This window comes from Phoca vitulina, unplaced genomic scaffold (assembly GCF_004348235.1).
Source record: "Phoca vitulina isolate PV1807 unplaced genomic scaffold, GSC_HSeal_1.0 scaffold2, whole genome shotgun sequence".
NCBI lineage: Eukaryota > Metazoa > Chordata > Mammalia > Carnivora > Phocidae > Phoca > Phoca vitulina.
In genome coordinates this window covers 52,512,670-52,532,453 of record NW_022589705.1, presented here as the reverse complement: position 1 = coordinate 52,532,453, position 19,784 = coordinate 52,512,670, and the positions used below count along the sequence as shown (strand labels likewise).

The 19,784-nt window shown below is 44.4% G+C and overlaps 1 protein-coding gene and 1 long non-coding RNA gene across 4 annotated transcripts in view; one reads left to right on the top strand and one right to left on the bottom strand.

Annotated features, from left to right (window-relative positions):
- The window catches only part of NFIA (nuclear factor I A), a 562,687-nt gene that overhangs the window by 32,556 nt on the left and 510,347 nt on the right, over positions 1–19,784 (top strand). The gene's annotated exons all lie outside the window — the stretch shown is intronic.
- LOC116646749 lies at positions 3,912–19,449 on the bottom strand. Of its 2 annotated transcripts, none has more exons than XR_004302200.1 (4): positions 19,232–19,449; positions 14,171–14,291; positions 10,973–11,037; positions 3,912–5,098 (listed from the first exon to the last, which is right to left on the bottom strand). It is a non-coding gene; the product is annotated as an uncharacterized LOC116646749 (long non-coding RNA). The 2 variants fall into 2 exon arrangements; XR_004302203.1 differs by lacking the exon at positions 19,232–19,449 and adding an exon at positions 18,401–18,538.

Here is a 19,784-nt window from a genome sequence, read left to right as displayed (position 1 = left end):
TTCTTCCGGGCGGTGCATTTCTCTTTGTGGAAAAACCAGCCTGGACCAAGGATTTTTACAAGAGCCAACAGCCGCTTTCCATACCCGCCTGGGGCAGGGCCAAGTTCCCATTAGCACTGCTGTTACCAAGCGTGCCTGGGCATGGGCCTGCCTTGCAGTGGGCCGCTGCTGACCTTGATCAGGGCCTGTCAGGAAATCTCTGAGGGAGTCGAGGGGACCTGGGTGGAGGGAAGTGCGCTGTGCAAGAAACAGGGCAGCCTGGCTCCCTAGCTGGCCTCCCTCAGGAATTCTCTTTGTGACCCTCAGTTTTCCTCTGCCCGCCCCACCCCCTCAGGTCCCTCTCCAAGGAATCGGTCCCCAAAGGCAATGGACTGCTGCTTCCTTCTCCTGTCTCCCATCACCTCTGCCACCTCCTTAGCTCAGGGCCTGGACTATTCCATGAACCTTCTAATACTGTGGGACAACCTTGCAGTGTGCGTCGCATCAGGTTGGAGAGTGGCCTTTAGAATCAGACCTGCATCTTCCTCGTGGCTCTGCCACCAGCTCGCCGTGCAAACACAGACAGGTTCTGGGGCCTCTGCCACAAAACAGCAGGGTAGCTCATTCTAGCAGGAGTGTTGTATAGAGCACATGAGACCGTTTGCAAAGGATCTAGAACACTGCCTGTCACCCAGTGAACACTCACTACACCGAAGTTATTGTTCACATAATCAACAAATGCATATGGTCCCATCAGAAAGCTTTTAATACATCCCTTTTTCGGAGGAAGCATTAACATTAAGTGCTAGGGATGCGGAGACAGAAAAGACACAGAACCTACCCTCAGGGGGTTCTCCATTGGAAGACACTGGTTCCTCAGCTACAAAACAGCTTTAACCTTCTTCCTCTCTCTACTCACATGCCTTTTAGTTTCCAATTTTCACAAAATTTTTCTATAGCATCTTTTGGCAATAATAACAACCACAGTTGTAATAATAGAGAATAAAAATAGTAATAGTAATAATACCAGTAATAGTAATATCTATTCAACCTTTGCCCTGTGCCAGGCCCTTCACATACAGGAGCTCATTTCACTCTTTCGGTATATGCTATTAGCCATGATTATGGAAGAAAAGCTGGGGAATTAGAAAAACTGAGTAACCTGCACAGGAGCATTCAGCCAATAATATGTAATAATCAGCGAAAGCAGGAATAATTTCCTTTTGTGTTCTTGGTGGGAATGAGTGAGCTTGATTTTCAAGATTCCAGGATTCTAGTCTAAGTCTGATGGTGACTGTCTTATTAGTTATTTCGGACAGAGGCAGAATGAACCACAGGGACCATAGACATTATTCTTTCACCAAATATTTTTCCAGCATCTACTACAGGCTTTGGGTGTTCTGATAAACACAAAAATAATTTGGTGCAAATTCTTGCCCCACGGAGAGCAAAATCCTGAAGAGGAAAGAAGGCCTGTTTCTAAGTGACTATTATGTAGTAAAAGAGTGATACGTTCCATTGGAGAGTCTCAGGAAATGGCATATCTGAATTCCATTACCTCCAGCTAGGGCTGGGCCAAAAGAGACCCTGAGAAAGGATTCGAGTGCAGGTAATAATGACCGTCCAGAAATGATGAGGAAAGGTGTTCCAGGGGGAGAGAAACACAGCACAGAGGCCCAGAGGTAGGGATGGGTCAGATGGGTACTGATAAGAGTTCAAGGAAATAGACTGAGGAAAGCTTTTAAGGAAATGAACTTGGATAGAGGAGAGGATGGATGTCAGAACAAGTGGTACCTTGCCAAATTTTATGTGCAAATTTGTTGCTTAATAAATATTCCTTGATGAGGACAACATATGCTGTTACTTAATAAATATTCCTGATGGAGAAGACATGTGCTGAGCTGATGGGGAAAAAAAAAAAAAGGAAAAAGAACTTAATCATCCAGGGCTCAGTTTTTCTATTGGATCCCACAGAATCATTCATTCATTGAAGCATCAGAACATTTATTAAGCAGATACTGCACACAAGACTAGGCACAGAAAATACAACAATGAGCAAGGTATGGTCTGTTCCTTTGAGGCATTCACAGTCCTGGGGCAGGGGCAAGCGTGCAAAGGAACAATTCCAAAACGGTGTGTCTTGGGGTAGTGCAATGTTGCCTGGGGGATGAGGGGGGGGAGCTTCACAGAAAAAGTAAGATTAAGGTTCAAGGTTGAGATTCACATTCTTCCTTCAAGTGAAAGCACTTTGTGCATCTGAAAAGCACTGTACAAATGTTACCTGTTGTTTCTGTATTCTTTTTCCCAACCACAGCTTTGAGGTTTCTCAGCCCAAGGGGGAAACAAGGACTTTATTTTTAGAGCTGGAAGAACACCTTAAAGATCATGTGGTTTTCAGAATAACTGAGTGTGTATACATGCATGTGGATGTGTGTTTGCTTGTGTGGACATATATATTGATATCATATTGAGAAAATGCTGTTTTATAATGTCAAACTGAAAACATTTACTTCTTCAAGTTCCACCATAAAGAGCAATGAGTTTATTCAGATTCAGCCCCAACATTTAATACTGGAGTGATAGGTGATGTTTGCAGTCATAGCCCCAGTATCGTCTTTATTTCGGTGTTTTGTTTTGCATACGTGGCATTACGAAAATTCTGATTGCACCGATAAGTAGCGAAAGTGGTAACATCTGTGGGCTTTTTGTTTGTTTGTTTTTTGTTAACAGCTTGACTCACAATCTCAAGATACTCTTCATTTAATCTCGGCCAGAAGCTTGAAGGCAGGATAGCGAGACATTTCAGTTTCAGAGTTGAATCAGTAACAACACTTATGATGGTTCTCTGTATTCTTTGACATAAATATGAAAATCAGACGGGAGGAGCCCAAAATTTACACTAACTCTAAAGTGGTCCATAATGTGAATCATGGAGATCAGCATGTCTGAAGTTTCTGCATTAGAATGTTACAGTTTGATAAAAGGATTGGCCAAAGCAACTGATCTGATGTTAACTTGACATTTATTTGGGGTATCTGTGACTCACTCATACAATTTTAGGGTAAAAATCTGAATTCCAGAAAGACCCCTGCAGAGCTACAGTAGTCCTAATCAGTGACATATTTGTAAGAAATTAGAATGTATATACAGACATGTATTATTATTTTTTTAACATCAAAGGGATTCTGTGGGTATTGCGATTGTTAACCCGTTTGTGATTTGTCTTCTTCTGTATTAAAATTTTGATGAGAATTATTTCTGAAATAAAATTAAATATATCCATAGATATTGTTTAAGTTTTCTTCTGAGCTCATACAAAAATTAGTAACCTATCAGCACAAATAATTATGATGGTGGTCTCTAATATAAATATAATAGGTAGGGGCGCCTGGGTGGCTCAGTCAGTTAAGCATCTGACTTCAGCTCAGGTCATGATCTCAGGGTCCTGAGATCAAGCCCCACATGGGCTCCCTGCTCAGCAGGGAGTCTGCTTTTCCCTCTCCTTCTGTCCTTACCCCTGCTGCTCATGTTCTCTGTCTCTCTCTGTCTCTCAAATAAATAAAATCTTTAAAAAATAAATAAATAAATATATTATGTATACACATAGACTTAAGTAGATTCATGGATTTTTATTTCAATTATCAAAATAGTTAAAAATGTGTTACAAAATTAAATTCGCATGTAACACTGCAAATAATTTAAATTTAAATAAGTTAGCCCATAAAAACACAGCTTGAAAACCACTGATCAACTCCTAGACTTTCCCAATGGATCATATGCAAGGTAATTTTAGGTGGTACACAAGCCCTTTTTATGTTAATAACTATGTACTTATTTATACATGTATTAAACATTGGCTTTTCCATTTTTTTAATAATATACACTTTATCTTACTCTTAAATGATTTATAAAATTAAGGAAATGGGCTAATTTAAAGAAAAATATTAGGTAACTAGTAACACAGAGGAATATAGAAAAGATTATAACAGTAATAGATAAATGATTGAGGTTTGCCAAATCCTAACGTAATACAACACACTTGTCAGTCCAAGTGGAGAAATGAAGGACCAGAAAGGCATTTTTGGTGGCAGATGAAGACTTGCCCCCACTTATCCTCATTCCCAATCCAAGAAGACTATCTTATTCATGCTATAAGAGCAAAATCTGCACATTCGGCCACCAGGTCTAATGGCTTTGCCATATAACATATGTGACAAACCAACAAGACTTTAAGTCTTAATTGACAAACTAAAGATAAGCCAGGGCCAAATGTCTATAATCTCTTAGGGCTCCCTGAGCACATCTGGATATTTTCAGTTGTTCAATATGGAAAATACGACTCCAACAGGCTTAAATTACAAATATAATATGCATATTATACATATAAATATATGTAAATTATAAAATGCTCTTACAAGTAAAAAGTCCAAAGGTAGCACTGTCTTCAGTCATGGCTTGATCCAGAAACACGGAGTCACCCAGTTTCTCCATTTTGCCTTTCTTGGACTCCTAAGGCAGGAATCTTTCTGAGTTACTTCACCATTCATATGGAACAAGAAAGAGTCCCAGCATTCCCAACAACAACAACAAAAAAAAGAGTCACTCTGGATCCATGTAGGTCCTATGGCCCATCCTTAAACCAAAACTTACCCAGTCATACGTCCCGCATCTACAGTGGAACCTGGAACCACTGGTCTCTCTAATGGGGAGTTAGAAGCTGTTGGGATTGCAGACAGGTGAAAATAAAGACTGGTAAGGCCGTCACAAATATTTCTGGTCCTAAAGAAAGAGTAATAATGTCACTGCATAGGGAAGTCTTTAGATTTGATCTGGGAGGGATTCTGGATACTTCCAAGGGTAGGTCATATTCTTCAGAGGTATTCATGAAGTGTTTGTATGCAAGGCGGGAAGAGTGGTGTACCTCCAGTCACCTCGGGTGTTCATGCAGAGCCAACGTCCACAAGGATTTCTGTGTGAATTTCTCCTTGTTTCATGCCACTTTGGGAGTATATTTCCCCACTACATTCCAGCCTGGGCCACTGCCCTCCTTAAGAATTTACTTCCTAGTGGCTTTTTTTAATGGGAGGGTAGTGGTGCAAAGATAATCGCGGAGTGTGATCTGGAAGCCAAAAAGGAAAAACAAAACCATAATTTCCATTTTGAAGTTGAGGTTTGAGGTAGAGGGAAATGAGATGGCTCTGAGAGGCTCAGGGCTGCTTTCCAATGAAGATGTTGGCTCCCCTCCTAGTTTTCCTAGTTTCTAAGTCTTCCCACAAAGTGGGCACTGAAATTCACGACTGCCCCTAAAAAAAGAAACTTACCTAGAAGTAAACCTTCCACAGTTGACGTTTTTATCCATGCAAGTGAGACTGCATTGTAATTGTACTCAAATAGTAGTCGGAAGGATGCAGTTTCCTCCAGCACTAAGCAGCTAGAGAAGGATTTGGGAAAGTATTGGATCTTTTCTGAAGCCTCTTGAAAACGTAACATTGTCAGTGGCTGCCTTTGACTTTTAGAACTGAAAGAATGAGAAATATATTCCACTGAAATGTATTGAGCAGGGCCCATTCCCTTCAATGATTTCATCTAACCCCCACATTAGCCCGTAAGCTATATGTTTACCCCACTTCACAGATAAATAAACAGAGGCTCAAAGAACCGGAATGAATTGTCCCCTACAGATCCAACAGTAGGCTATTGCATGACCTTGAGCCAGCCCCTTCTTTCTCAGAATCCTCCTCTGTGAAATGAGGCCCGTGGCCTTAGAAATGCCTTCCCAGCTGCCTCCACCCTCTCCAGCCTCAGAGTGTCTGTGTGGAGCCTTCCTCTTCCAGTCTGTGAGGTCCAAATCCTGGGCAGATGTCTCTCACCATATGCTGGGGGTGATTTAACAAGGCCAAATGGGCAGCCCCGTGGTTGGAGGCGCTCTCCATTACATACAGGGGGGTTGCTGCCGCCTGCCCGGCTGTCCCAGCCCCGGCCGGCTCCTTCTGCAACTGCAGATGCCGAGCAGCTGAAGATATTTTTAAAGCTATAGCATCTGGCTCCTTGGCAGCCTCTACCCGCTGGTGGGCCGGGTGTTTTGGAGTTGCCTCTGGGCACTTCACATGGTTTGGCATCTGATCCATTGTCTGAGCTGCCTTTTAGAGCCAAGCTTTTATTGTAGGGTGGGGGTGGGAGTGGGGTGGGGGAGGGGAGGCGGGGGTGGGGAGGTTCCCCTGAAACCAACTTTTGATTATGACCTAGGTCTCCCCTCTCGGTGACATCAGTACGTCTCTGGATCTTTCGTGGTGGTTTTTTTTTTCTTTCCTTTAAAAGAAAGTGATGAAAGAAAAAAGAAAGAACATTTCCTCTCTGCCAGAGTGGGTTTGAATAGGAAGCTGAGCAGTAGCTATGCAGCTGCCCAAGTCTTGCCCACCGTGCCCACATTTGGACTAGCTCAGAACACGGCTTTCTTGGCATTCAAACTTCCCTCAGGCTGGACTGTTCCTCAAATGTCTCCCCAGGGAGGTAGGGGATTTCTTTTCTCTTTTTTTTTTTTCCTCCTGTTTTTGCAAAAGATTCTGAAGCTTCCTGTCTACATCCAAATAGCCAATTTAAAAAAGAAAAAAGAAAAAGGAAAAAAAAAAAAGACACTGACACTTAATTCTCCCTGGCAAGCTGTATAGCTGTATTAAGTTTTTTTCTTTTTCTTAGAAAGGTGCATTTGAGGGAACACCAGCTCCCCAGCCTGGAAACTCAGGCTTGGGGACTTGGCCCTGTTTCAGAACACCAGTTTGAAGAGGACTTCGAGTGAGGATTTCAGGCCTTGTGACAAGAAAATTATCTCAGTTGGGGCAACAGGCTCCTGTGTCACGGGGCTGGGCCAGGCACCAGCCTGCCTCTCACCCATCACTTGGCAAGAGCACCGAGTGTGGTCTTTTCTCCGGCTGCAGGCACGGGGAGTCCACAGGCAGTGGCTACCGGGGCGGGGGGTAGGGATGCCCCTGGGCAGGGATGACCGCTGGGGGCCCAGCCAGGCTGGCCAGAGAGTTGTTTTTGGTGACCTGCTTTTATTGGGCACGTCTGGCTCCTTGCCTCCTTCTGCTACATCGATATAAGACCCCGGAAATCATTACACCCACCAGAGCCGGGGTCTGCAGCTAATGTGGATAGCCAAGGGGGTGAAGGAGGGAGGGGGGCTGCATCACCTCCACTTATACTCAACAGGAAGATGACAGGATTCTCCTCTGATGACTCATAGGAAGATCCCTAACACTTGCTGAACACGTACGGTTCTAAGTGCTTCACACACGTTAACCTGGTTAATTCTCACCACAACCCCATGAAGTAGCTGCTACTGTCCTCCCTTTACTAACGAGGAACTGAGGACTGAGAGGTAAAGAAGTTTATCCAAGACCCAGCCAATATACGGTAGAACAAGGATTTAGACCCAAATGCTCTAGCTCCCTACCTCCCTCTCTTGACCATAAAATAAAGATTAATGAAAATGAAGGTTGACTTAAATTTTGACTCAACATTGAAGACCAAACTCAACTAGGAGCTGTTGGTTCTTTTCAGTCAGCCTTATTTGGAATGTGAGTGGATTGATGAAGAGTGTTTAAAGTGGAAAAGTATTGGGGCGCCTGGGTGGCTCAGTCGATTAAGTGTCTGCCTTCGGCTCAGGTCATGATCCCAGGGTCCTGGGATCGAGCCCCGCATCGGGCTCCTTGCTCAGTGGGGAGCCTGCTTCTCCCTCTCCCTCTGCCCCTCCTCCCTGCTTATGTTCTATCTCTCTCTCACTCTCTCTCTCTCTCTCTCTCTCAAATAAATAAATAAATAAATCTTTAAAAAATAAATAAAGTAGAAAAGTATTTATTCAAGATATACAGCCAGGGGCGCCTGGGTGGCTCAGATGGTTAAGCGTCTGCCTTCAGCTCAGGTCATGATCCCAGGGTCCTGGGATCGAGTCCCGCATCGGGCTCTCTGCTCAGTGGGGGAACCTGCTTCTCCCTCTGCCTCTGCCTCTCTCTCTCTCTCTGACTCTCATGAATAAATAAATAAAACATTAAAAAAAAAAAAAAGATATACAGCCATTCCTAGCATTTCACAGTTGGTGAAGGCTATCTTCCTCTTCGACCCTGTTAGCCTCAAGCTGAACAGCAGGAAGGAGCTTAATAAAGATGGGAAGTGTTTGAGCAGCAGGAACAGTGCCACCTAGGCTTAGGCATTTCAGAATTTTGAGTGGCTGCTGAAAATCTAATTAAAGCAGAACTGCTTGAATTCATTAATTTATTCAAAATACTTATTGAGTACTTCTCTGCATCAGGCATTGTTCTGAGTACAGCAGATACAATAGGGAAAGGGGGAGAAAGGAGTACTGGGTGAGGAAAGGGTCCAACTTAAAATGGGGTGGTCAGGAAAGTTGAGTCTAAAAAGTTGACATTGGAGTCAGATGCTGAGGGAGGTGAGGGCTAAGCTGTGCAGGTGTCTTGGGGAAGAGGGAACAGCCAGTGTAAAGGCTAAGGTAAAGCCTGCTTAGTACACCCCAGGAACATCAAGGAGGCCATGTGGCTGGAACAGAGTGAATGGGGAGAACATAGTAGGAGATGAGGTCCGAACTGGTAATGGAGGAGGGAGAGATTGTAAACATGATCTGTTTAAATAAGCTTCATTTAAAGAAATATCCCCCCAAAAAATAAAAGAAAGAAACACTCCCAGTGTACCTGAGTAAAGGAACAAAAATATGAGTGATGGCATTCCCCAAGAATCAGGAATGCATTGGGGCACCTGGGAGGCTCAGTCAGTTTAGCATCTGCCTTCGGCTCAGGTCATGATCTCAGAGTCCTGGGATCGAGCCCCACATCAGGCTCTCTGCTCAGTGGCAAGTCTGCTTCTCCCTCACCCTCTCCCTCCGTGATCTCTCTGGCTCTCACTCTCTCTCAAATAAATAAATAATATCTTTCAAAAAAAAAGAAAAGAATCAGGAACACATAGCCTGAAGGTCACAGGAGAACGCAGTTGGCCCCCACCTTGGCTCAGCTTCGTTCTCCAAGCCTTAAGGTGTGTTTTTGTAAAATAAGACTAGACCATAGAAATTGAGTCTTTTACTAAATGGGAAGATAAACTTGGCAACCTCACAGGAATGCCAAAAGCCATGCTCATAAGAAGGAAGCAGATTGAATACCCGAAACAATGATTTGAATCCTGCCCAGAAAAAAATATCCAGAATCCCGCCATTAAATGTCTAGCTCTTTGGATTCTGAAGGCAATAAAGGGTGATGAAGGGGTGCCAAAGGCAAACCCTCCCTATTTCATAATACTGTCAAATATTGGAATATGTATCATTCTCTGTTTACTTTGTTCTCTCAATTCTAAGGCCTCCTTTCCAGCATCTTGTAACCTCATAGCCTGGGAAATGCCTGTCAAGTATTATACTTGGTTTCCTAAAGTGGTCAGAGCCATTGGGCCCAAAACTCTCACATTCAAAGCTTTTTAGGAGGGTACCATGGGTCTCCTCTATGCTTTATGGTTCCTGTCTTAGGCTAAATGCGCAACAGTCCAACAAACCCAAGAACAGGTACATTTACTGCATTTTACTTTTACATTGGTGGGGAGGTAAGTCCCAGCTGTGTGACTTCTCTGGGCCTCAGCCTTCTTATCCACACAATAAGAATCATAACTCCTGCCTCACAGAGATTTTGTGACATTTAGACTTAAAGTCTATAAAGTCCCCAGCATGAAGCCAAGCAGAGAAAGGACAGAAATGGCACAATAGTGTCCATGTCCTCTCTGTAAGAGGAAGGTGCTGGCTGAATCATTCATTCAGCAAATAGGTTGTGAACACCTTCTCTGTGGTAGTTGCTACACTAGCACCCATAACTTCAATATTTGATTCTTTGAGGGTAAAAAATGTAAACAATGGAAGTCTGAGGGATTACATGAAGGGTCTACAAAGGCCTGCCTGTCAGCCTGTCATTACTCATACAAAGGGGAATTTCATGAAATAAGTCAGTCAGAGAAAGACGAATACCATAGGATTTCACTCCTATATGTGGAATTTAAGAAACAAAACAGGAAGGGGCGCCTGGGTGGCTTGGTTGAGCGTCCAACTCTTGGTTTCAGCTCAGGTCATGATCTTGCGGTTGTTGGGTCAAGCCTTGCATCGGGCTCTGTGCTCAGCGCAGAGTCTGCTTGAGATTCTCTCTCCCCCTCTCCCTCTGGCCCTGCTCCCTCTCGCGTGCACTCTCTCTCTAAATAAATGAATAAAATCTTTAGAAAGAAAGAAAAAAAGAAAGAAAGAAGAAAGAAAACAGATGAACATAGGGGAGGGAGAAAAAAGAGAGAGGGAAGCAAATCATAAGAGACTCTTAACTACAGAGAACAAACTGATGGTTGATGGAGGGAAGTAGGAAGGTGGGCAAGATATGGGTTAGATGGGTGATGGGTATTAAGGGGGCCACTTGTTGTGATGAGCACTGGGTGTTATATGTAAGTGATGAATCACTAAATTCTACACCTGAAACCAATTTTACCATATGTGTTAAGTAACTAGAATTTAAATAAAAACTTGAAATTAAAAAAGTAAAAAACGTGAATATCAAGGCCCTCTAGGGCAAGTTTTTGCCTCGTATTTTTTTCTTCCTAGCTTTCATTTATTGCTTTATTGCCATGATTCTAGCAAGTATTTTAAATCAATTATAAAATTATGACATGACTTTATAAAAGCAAAGTCCACAGTATTTCATGTGGATGGCTACTACATGGTAGACAAATACTCATTATTCTTTTAACACTCTCCCTTTAATGCCCAGTAGGCCCCTCCCAGGACTCTTCATGAGCTGTGGGGTCTCAGAGCTCATTAAAGGAATACAAAGCATCCACATTATTAGTGTAACTTAACTATTTCTATAACATGGCAAGTATGCAAAATGTTCTCTGATGATTTTTTATAACTTTCTGGTCTCTGCATCAATTTTTTATTTACAACTATATTGTTAGGATAAAATCGTACCATGGGGTAGACTGCTTCCTCATAGCAGCCTGAACTTCATCATAGCAGCTATTCCAATGTTCTCCCTAAGAAGAAAAAAAAAAATTATTTTTACTTACTTACTTGTGTATTTGGTATCAGAAGCAATATTTTCCCCCAAAGCATATTGCAAGGAACATCAGTTACCTAAGAGTTACTCAAAAAAAGAGTTTCATGGTCTAGCAAGCCCAACACAGTGAAATAGGGTTTTAGTTTGTGTGGCATTTCCTAAAATCATAAGACCAATATGTGAAGACATACATGGAGATTACATGGAGAGTAATCCTAAAAGCACTCATGCGTGTTTGATTTCCAACAATCCCTATAAATTTGTTTGGTAGGAGTCAAAGTCATTCCCCCGTACCTGGTGGAAAACTCAGACAATTCTATGACTTTTCTGACAACTCAGACAATAACTCAACTTTGAGATGCCAATATATCAGTCAGTACTTCAATCTACTGGGTCGGCTGTAGCAGGTGGGTGGCATGCCTCCACACAATGGGTGCCCCTGGTTTGGTCTCTCTCCCTCCGTCTCCTCCCTGAGCTTGCTTATCCTGACTTCTGGCCCCTCAGTGGTTGGAGCACAGGGCTGGGGAATCGGGGTAGAGGGAATGTGTAGGAAAGTTCCTCCTTGATAGGTACCTTCATAAGACAGCTTTGAGATCTCTGGGCCTGCCAGGTGTTGAGAGATGCCTTACTTTGTCATGGGCACGGTTGTGGGGTTTCAGAGGATCCTCTGCTAGGCCCCCAGCTATCTCTCCCTCTATCTGACCCTTAGCACCTACAGCCACTTATGCACATCACTGATGTCCTCACTTTGAGGGCCTTCTACATTGCAGGCTGCCCTTTGGAGTGGGAGCCTTCTTAAAGGACCCTGCAGGAAACAGATGGAAAACTCCAGTGGAGTCACTGAAGGGAGTTTAATGAAGGGACTATTCATCATGAGGCAGGGCAGGAGAGGGCGAGTCTAACAAGAGACCAGAAGTGACCTGAAACTGGCAAGAGCAGAGTATGTTACCAACCCTAAGCCTAAAGGGACATGTGAAGGGAAACCTATAGGAGATGACCACCTCATTGTGGTCTTCCATAGCACGTCTTGCTAGCCTACCCCCCAGCCGGGAAGCAGCACAGAGAATGATACCCCAACCTCTCTCCTCACATACTCTCATTTCCCCTGGTGCCACCTATGGGGCAAACCCAACCAGAAATCAGAGGGCAAGGAGAGGTCAGCCTCCTAGGGCACAAAGCACAGGACAGAAGGCTGGATTTAGAAGGGCAAACAGTGTATCCACACATGACCTCAAGAAGATATTCTTAATACAGGCTCCACCAGAGACTGGCCCTCACCTGACTTTCACTTCTTCTTTGTCTGCATTCTCTCTTCATCTGCCCACTCCAGATGTTCCAGACATCTCTCCATTGCCATAACCATACGCTTGTTCCTTCCACCTGGAATGCTCTTTTTCCACTCTTTACATAGTGAAAGCTTTTTCACTCTTTACAATTCATTTTAAGCATCACTCGGGGAATTTTCCATAAAATTTTTGTAATTTAATTGAAAAAAAAAAAACCTGTACTTCTTTTATACATTACTTTGTGCATTTGAGATTCATTAATTATTTTCAATGACAGTCATTTCTCTCTTCTCCTCTGGACACAAGCTCCTTGAGGGCAGGGGTTTGGTCTAGGGAAAAGGGCTACTTTTTCCTGGAATCTCACACATAGCAGGAGCTCAGGAATAGTTCAACAAGGGATTGGCTTCCCCTGTTGGGGCCTCAGTTTCCTTAGCTAGAAGACGAAGGATTTAATGCAGCTGAGGACATGAAAGGCCCCTTTGAGCTCTCAAATTCTCTGAAATGTAAATACTATTCCCCCAGGTGAGACCCTCTTGACTTCTCTGTCAAGAAACTTCTCCCAAGTTTATACATTAACCAGAGAATACAGTAGGGGGAGAAGGTTAGGAAATCTCAGATTACTTATGAGAGGCAAAAAAAATCACATTACAGTCGATGTATACAGTTTCACAAGGAAATGAGCAATCTCTTCTTTGATGGAATATGTGAAAGCTAAACTGGAAGGAATAATTAGATTAAATGGTGATGTAAACTGGAAAGGAAGCCTTACTTCCTGCACTGCTCCAAATGTCTTACAGGAGTCAGCAGGACCCACCAGCTCAGTAATTAAGAGTGTTCTAACTGTCTCCACTTAACTATGTGCAAGTGATTGAAAACGGGAGTTTCATTGGGCCTCTGGCACCAGAACATTTTGGTGAAATGAGCTTTGTTCTCAGTTACGAGGGATAAAATAAAAAACAGGATTCATGGTGAATGGGTGTTGTAATGGCTTCTTTTCACCCCACACAGGCCAGAGTTCTGCTAGTGCATGCCCAGGAGCCTTGTAACCCCATAGAGTGCATAGCCAAGGGGTGCCCGAGTGTGAAGCTGGAATGCAAAACTCTGACTTAAGAGTCAGCAAAGTTCTATCAAGAGCTTGCTCTTCCACTGATAAGGTGTGCAATCTTTGGAAAGCCAAAGCCTGAACTATTTGATGCACACAGGGGCATGGTGACATTTCTTATAGACAGAGAAAGTTTCTGATATACAGAGGAAACCCCATAAAATAATGAACAGGAGCATCTGGGTGGCTCAGTTGGTTAAGCATCCAACTCTTGGTTTCAGCTCAGGTCATGATCTCAGGGTTGTGAGATCGAGCCCCGAGTCAGAGGGAGATTCTCTCTCTCCCTCTTCCTCTGTTCCCCCACCCCTCTGCTCATGTGCTCTCTCTGTCTCTCTGTCTCTCTCTCTCTCAAAATAATAATAATAATAATAATAATAATAATAATAATAATAATAATAAATAATAATAATATAATGAACAAAATTCAGCTTTGGAGCCAGGCAAACTTGCATTCTAACCTAGGCATGGCCATTTACAATGTGGGTGACCTTAGGCAAGCTACTTGTCCTCTCTGAGCCTCAGTTGCCTTATATAAAAGCTTGAATATAATAAGACCCATAACACAAGCCTGCTTGAACAGTGACTTAGTAGGTTCTATATAACATGGTAGCAATAACAAAGCTCCAGTAAGTGGACAGGTCAGCCCCTCTCATATCCAAGAAGCCAGTCTTTTATTTTATTCATTCATTCATTTATTTGGCAAATATCTGCAGAGTACCTACCATGTGCGTGAGTGATCCAGATTATATGGTAGTTAACAAGGCAGCCATGGTCCCTGCCCTCATGAGCCTTGCAGACTAGGTGAGGTAGGAGAGCACAGACTTCAAATAAACAGACAAGTCTCTGAAAGAAAATGCATAGTCCTATGAAAGCAGTTAATGCAGGGGTGCCTGGGTGGCTCAGGTGGTTAAGCATCCGACTCTTGGTTTCAGCTCAGGTCATGATCTCGGTTGTGAGATGGAGTCCCAGGTCGGGCTCTGCACTGGGCATGGAGTCTGCTTGAGATTCTCTCTCTCCCTCTCCCTCCGCCCCTCCCTCTGCCCCTGAGAGAGAGGGGGTGGGTAGGGGCAGAGGGAGAGGGAGAGAGAGAATCTCCCTCTCTCTAAAAAAAAAAAGAAGAAGAAAGCAATTAATGCTGAGTGTTATTTAGATGACAGAGCTCAAGGAAGATTGCTCTGAGGCAGTGACATTTAAGCTGAGAATTAGAGAATAAATTGGTATTATACAGGTGAAGTGTGGGCAAAATCTCGCTCCAGACTGTGAGAACAGTGTGTGAAGCCTTGGAGGTGGAGAGGTGGGAATGAGGCCAGGACAGCTACCGTTTTGTTAACAAGGGGAAGAAAGGTACAGCTCAGGCTGGAAAGGTGAGCAGAGACCAGCTCAAGTGGGTTGAATCCTACATGCAGAAGAATACCACCCGCCCCCCCATACTCCTTGTGTGGGGCAGAGTCCCTGCCTGGGTCCCTGGCTCCATGATGACCAAGGCAACCTGGGAGAGCAGAGCAGACCTGGTCTGGATGGAAGAAGACCTGGGTCCTAATCTCACATTTGTCACCTAATCTTTGTAAAGTTTGTCTTCAGCACACAGCTTCATTTCTGGAGGCCTCAGTTTTCCACTCCTCAAACAAGATGTATTTGGGCAAAATCATCCAGCCTAAAGTTCTCAGATTCTCAATTTCTTGCTAACTTTCTTGGGTGTCATGGACATTGGGACTGTCACTTCTAGAAACAAAGGGAAGGGAACATGGGCTCTGTTCCGTCCTGCCCCCACTGCCATCCCTGGAAAGTCTCGGGAGAGGTGCTTAAGAAGAAGGAGGAAGAACCAGGGCCCCACAGAGGATGTACTGTCAGTAAGGTTAAAGCCATCAGGGCCGAAAGACCGTTCTGTGGCTCCTGCCAGCCTTTGGGGAGGAAAGAGAAGCATCTTGCTCCCCAGGAGCAGGGCCTGCAATGTGATCCCCCAGAGGCGGAGCCACTCTGAGGACACCTGGAACAAAGGGGCCCTTAGATTTTCCGGTTGAGCCTGCTTAGGTCTGTAATCAGTTTAGCTTCCAGTCTACCAGTCCTTAGATTAGTCAAACCTCTAGTGATTTTGGCTGGGTGGGCACAGGCTAAGTCAGGTGGAAAGTTAAGACAATTACCCAGATGATTCAAATCTTGCAAAAGGAGAAAAAGTACTGAATTCAGGGCCCGGCAAAGCTTGGCTTCCTGTAAGCATCAGCCTTACCAGATCACTGCCCAGCCCTCCATGTCACTAGGCTGGGTGGTTGTATTCATCCAAGGAACCCTTACAGAAAATCAGAATCTGAAACAAATGAATACTATGCCCCCAGCAAGGCTCATGGAGAGTTAGAGTGTGCTCACCCTATGCTAAACCCTGGAGCAAGAGTTGTGATTAGCCTCTATTGCTGAGAATCAGAAAATTATAACCCAGTTAGGCAAATAAGACCAAGTGGTAAGTAGGAATTAGTAAACTGTAAAATAGTCAACCTAAGTATTATATGACTCTAATTGCTATGGGGTTTAGAGAAAGAAGCTGCCAGCAGGGCTCAGGTCGAGGAGGATGATTTGCAGAGGTAGCTGAGTGTAAAGAAGGAGAAACTTCCCAGCACAAATGAAGGAAGAGGATAATCCCAACTGTGAGTTAGATAAACAAAGCAAGGAGGTGAGAAAGAATATAGAGAATCTAGGGGCAAAAAAGCAAGGAGCCACTCTGAGAAAGTGCTGAAATTTTTAAAATGCAAAATTTAATCCAATTTGAGGTTCCCAGGCAGTAGTGTGATTTTGACGAAGGTACTCTGTTATGGGTCGAGTTCTGTTGCCTAGAAAGATCTGTTGAAGTCCCAACCCCCAGTACCTGTGAATGTGACTTTATATGGAAATAGGGCCTTTGCAGATGTTAAATCAAGTTAAGATGAAGTCATTGGGGTCGGCCCTAATTCAATATGATCGAAGTCCTTATAAGAAGAGACACACCTGTGAAGACAGAGGCTGAGATTGGAGTAGGGCCTTGCAAGCGAGGAATGCCAACAATAGGACCAGAAGCTAGGAAGAATCAAAGCAGGATTCTCACCTACAGGTTGCAGAGTGAGTGTAGCCCTGCCAATACCTTGATTCCAGAACTGTGAGACAATAAATTTTTATTCTTTTAAGCCATCTAGTTTGCAGTACTTGTTACAGCAGCCCCAAGATACTTATACATCTTCACGGACTTGGTTTGGTCTCAGTGAAGGTGCAACCATCCGTCGCACGGACCATGTGAAGGGATGGGACACAGGCACCTAGCAAAGTGCGCCGCACTCCTCAGCAGGAATTCCATTGCCAGAAAAGGGACTGTAGTCCCACACCCTGGGAGGACATGGGCTAGAAAGGAGCTAGCAGCTGACAAGAGAAAGACTGGAAACAGTTTGGTTTGTGGGAAAAGGCATGAGTTTTAGAATGCAAGACTCTGCCTCCTCCAGTCTGTGAAACCTTGGACAAGTTCCCCCTCTGGGCCTCCATCTCCTCAGCTAGAAAAAGGAGATGATAATTGAAGGTAGTTCATAGAGGCAAGTGATTTTTAAAGAAATAGTACACACACATAGAGCCTGCCCCCCACACACACACCTTCCTGGTCCCAGGCCTTACCTGGGAGACCTCCCAAATGCTCACACTTCAACCCACAGCTGTGCCTTTGTCCCTACAAAATACATAGGTTTCAGCCTCAACCCATACACCTCCAGACATCTCCCCTTACCCAAATATTCCTCAGCCTCTGGGCCCACTCTTGTCCCCTTGACCAGTCTAGCCGAATGACGCTTGCCTCCTCTGAAACCTATAACACGTAAGAGCCTTTGCCACTGTGACACACTAAAAATCAACTTGCCTTTTTCCAGTATGCTCTGCCTTCCACCCCAGGTTACTACCCTCACCAAAAGCCAAAGAAAGGAATTCAGCCCCCTCCAATGCTCACTCGAAGCCAGACCTTTACATTCCTTATCATTTAATTTAATTTAATTTCACTTAATTCCATCCTCATGATACCTCTCTGATGTGGCTCTCACCTCTTCGTCTCCTCCTGGGAGAACGGCACCGGCCACATAAGTAGGTGCTCAATAAAAGCTGTTCTACTATGCTAATACATTCAGTTTGCTTGGGCCAGTGTGAGAGCAGGGCCAAAGAAAAGGAAGAGGACCTTTTGTGTCTCCAGAAAACTGTTCACTGCTGCAGCCAGCCAAAAGGGAAGGTGGTTCTCCTTTTGAAACTGGCTTGGGAGCCCAGAATTTCCACCTGAGCCTCTGCCTTGACCTGAGTCTACTTTCAGCACTGTTGACCCCTGCCAAGCTAACCGTCAAGAGAATAATCTTGTTACTGGTAACCTCTTCCCAACACAGCCTCACCGCAGGACAGCCTATTAGGCCGTCGGGCCTTATTAGTGCTCGTGGCAGCGCGGTCGAGTGTAACTGGATCCCTAGCCTTGTGCTAAACGCTCCATCTGGAGCTACTCTCTCGGAGCACTGATGAGGGCTGCTCCCTCCTCATCCTTAAAGGTCTTCTGAAGAATGGCTCAGGTTTCTGAAACCCACTGGAAGTGAAGATAGCGCCCACAGCGCAGGAGTTCTGACTCCAACATTGAAGAACCAAGAGAATAATGTCAGAGACCTGCTCTTCCCAGTTTCGTTCCTGATATGGGCACTTGGAGAGAAAATATATGAATGCTCTGTCTTCTGATAGATTTACTCGACAAATATTTATTGACCAGCAACTATATGGCAGGCATCGTTCTGGTACCGGGGTTATATCAGTATGAAGACAGAAAACAATCTCTGCCTTGTGAAGCTTGTGTTCTAGCAGGAAGAGTTCTAAAAGAAGTTTGATTATGGAAAAGGAAAGGACAGAGAATGTATATTAGTTTGCCAGGGCTGAACTACCACAAATCCAGTGGGTTAGACGACAAAAATGTACTGTCTCACCTGGAGGCTGGGAGTCTGAGATCCAGGTGTTAGCAGGATTGGTTCCTTTGGAGGGCCCTCAGGGAAGGGTCTGTTCCAGGCCTCTGTCCTTGGCTTGTAGATGGCTGTCTTCTCTCTGTGTGTCTTCACACTGTCTTCTTTCTGTGTGTATCTCTATGTTTACTTCTTATGTTTTCCCTTTGTGTAAGGACACCTGTCATATTGGGTTAGGGCCCATCCTAATGACCTCACTTGAACTTGGTTATCTCTGTAAAGATCCTACCTCCAAATAAGGTCACATTCTGAGGTACTGGGGGTTAGGACTTCAACATATGAATTTGGGGGAGGCAAGTAAATTCAATCCATAACAATGCTAAAATAACGTTCTAACTTAGTTAGGATAACTAAGTTGTGTAACTAACATTATAACTTAGAAATAAGTGCTCTGGAAAAATGAAGCAGGTGAGGAAGATAGGAGTGCCAGGGTATGAGGGAGCATTATTAAACAGGGCAGTCAGGAAAGAACATTCTGGGCAGAAGGAAAAGCTAGAGCAAAGGCCCTATGGCAGGGGCAGGACTGGAATGTTCTAGAAAAGCAGAGCGATGAATGTGGCTGGAGCCCAGCAGATCAAAGGGAGAAGAGTAGAAGACGAGGTCAGATAAGAGAGTGAGGAGGGGGCAGATCACGTACTTAAGCCACAGCTTCAGTGGAAGGGTTTGGAGAGACACATGCTCTGGGTTTGCAGTACTGCAAAGAATTGTTCTCCTGTAAGTTTTGGTGTTGGGGGAAAGAAATTGATCTTCTGGGTAACATTTCCTGTCTGCAGTTTGTACAGTGAGTGCTTGCCTCACCTTCCACTCCACTGACTCCGTGGCCCGAGACCGTGGGCTCAGGGCGCCGGTACAGGATTCTTATGAGGCTGCGTCTTCCCACGTCCACAGACCCATTTCCTCAGACTTCTCGGCTCGTGAGCATCACAGGCCTTCTGCTGCACATACCAAATTGGCCTCAGCGGACCAAAATGTTCTAACGTTCCCCATCATCCAATGGTGCAAAGAGGAGGGAGCAAGCACCTGAGTAAGAACCAGAAATAATAAACACTTCAAAAATTGCCTTCCTAGGAAACAGAAGCCTATAAAAGCTTTGCTAACTATACAATAAAAGGTGGAAATGGTTACGCTCCCAGACATGGCCAAGTGGGGTGTCATTAGAGGGAGCTGTGTTTGCTTCTGAGAGCCGTCACCCAAATCCAGGCTGAGTCTGGGAATGCCCTCACTTCTTTCTCCTGGCTGACCCCAGTGACTTGGACCCCAAAGGGGAGCTGTTTATCTTAAGAATTGCTAATATTGACTGAGGGCCTGCCATGTACCAGGCACCTTGTAAACATCTGCTCCTTCAATCTTC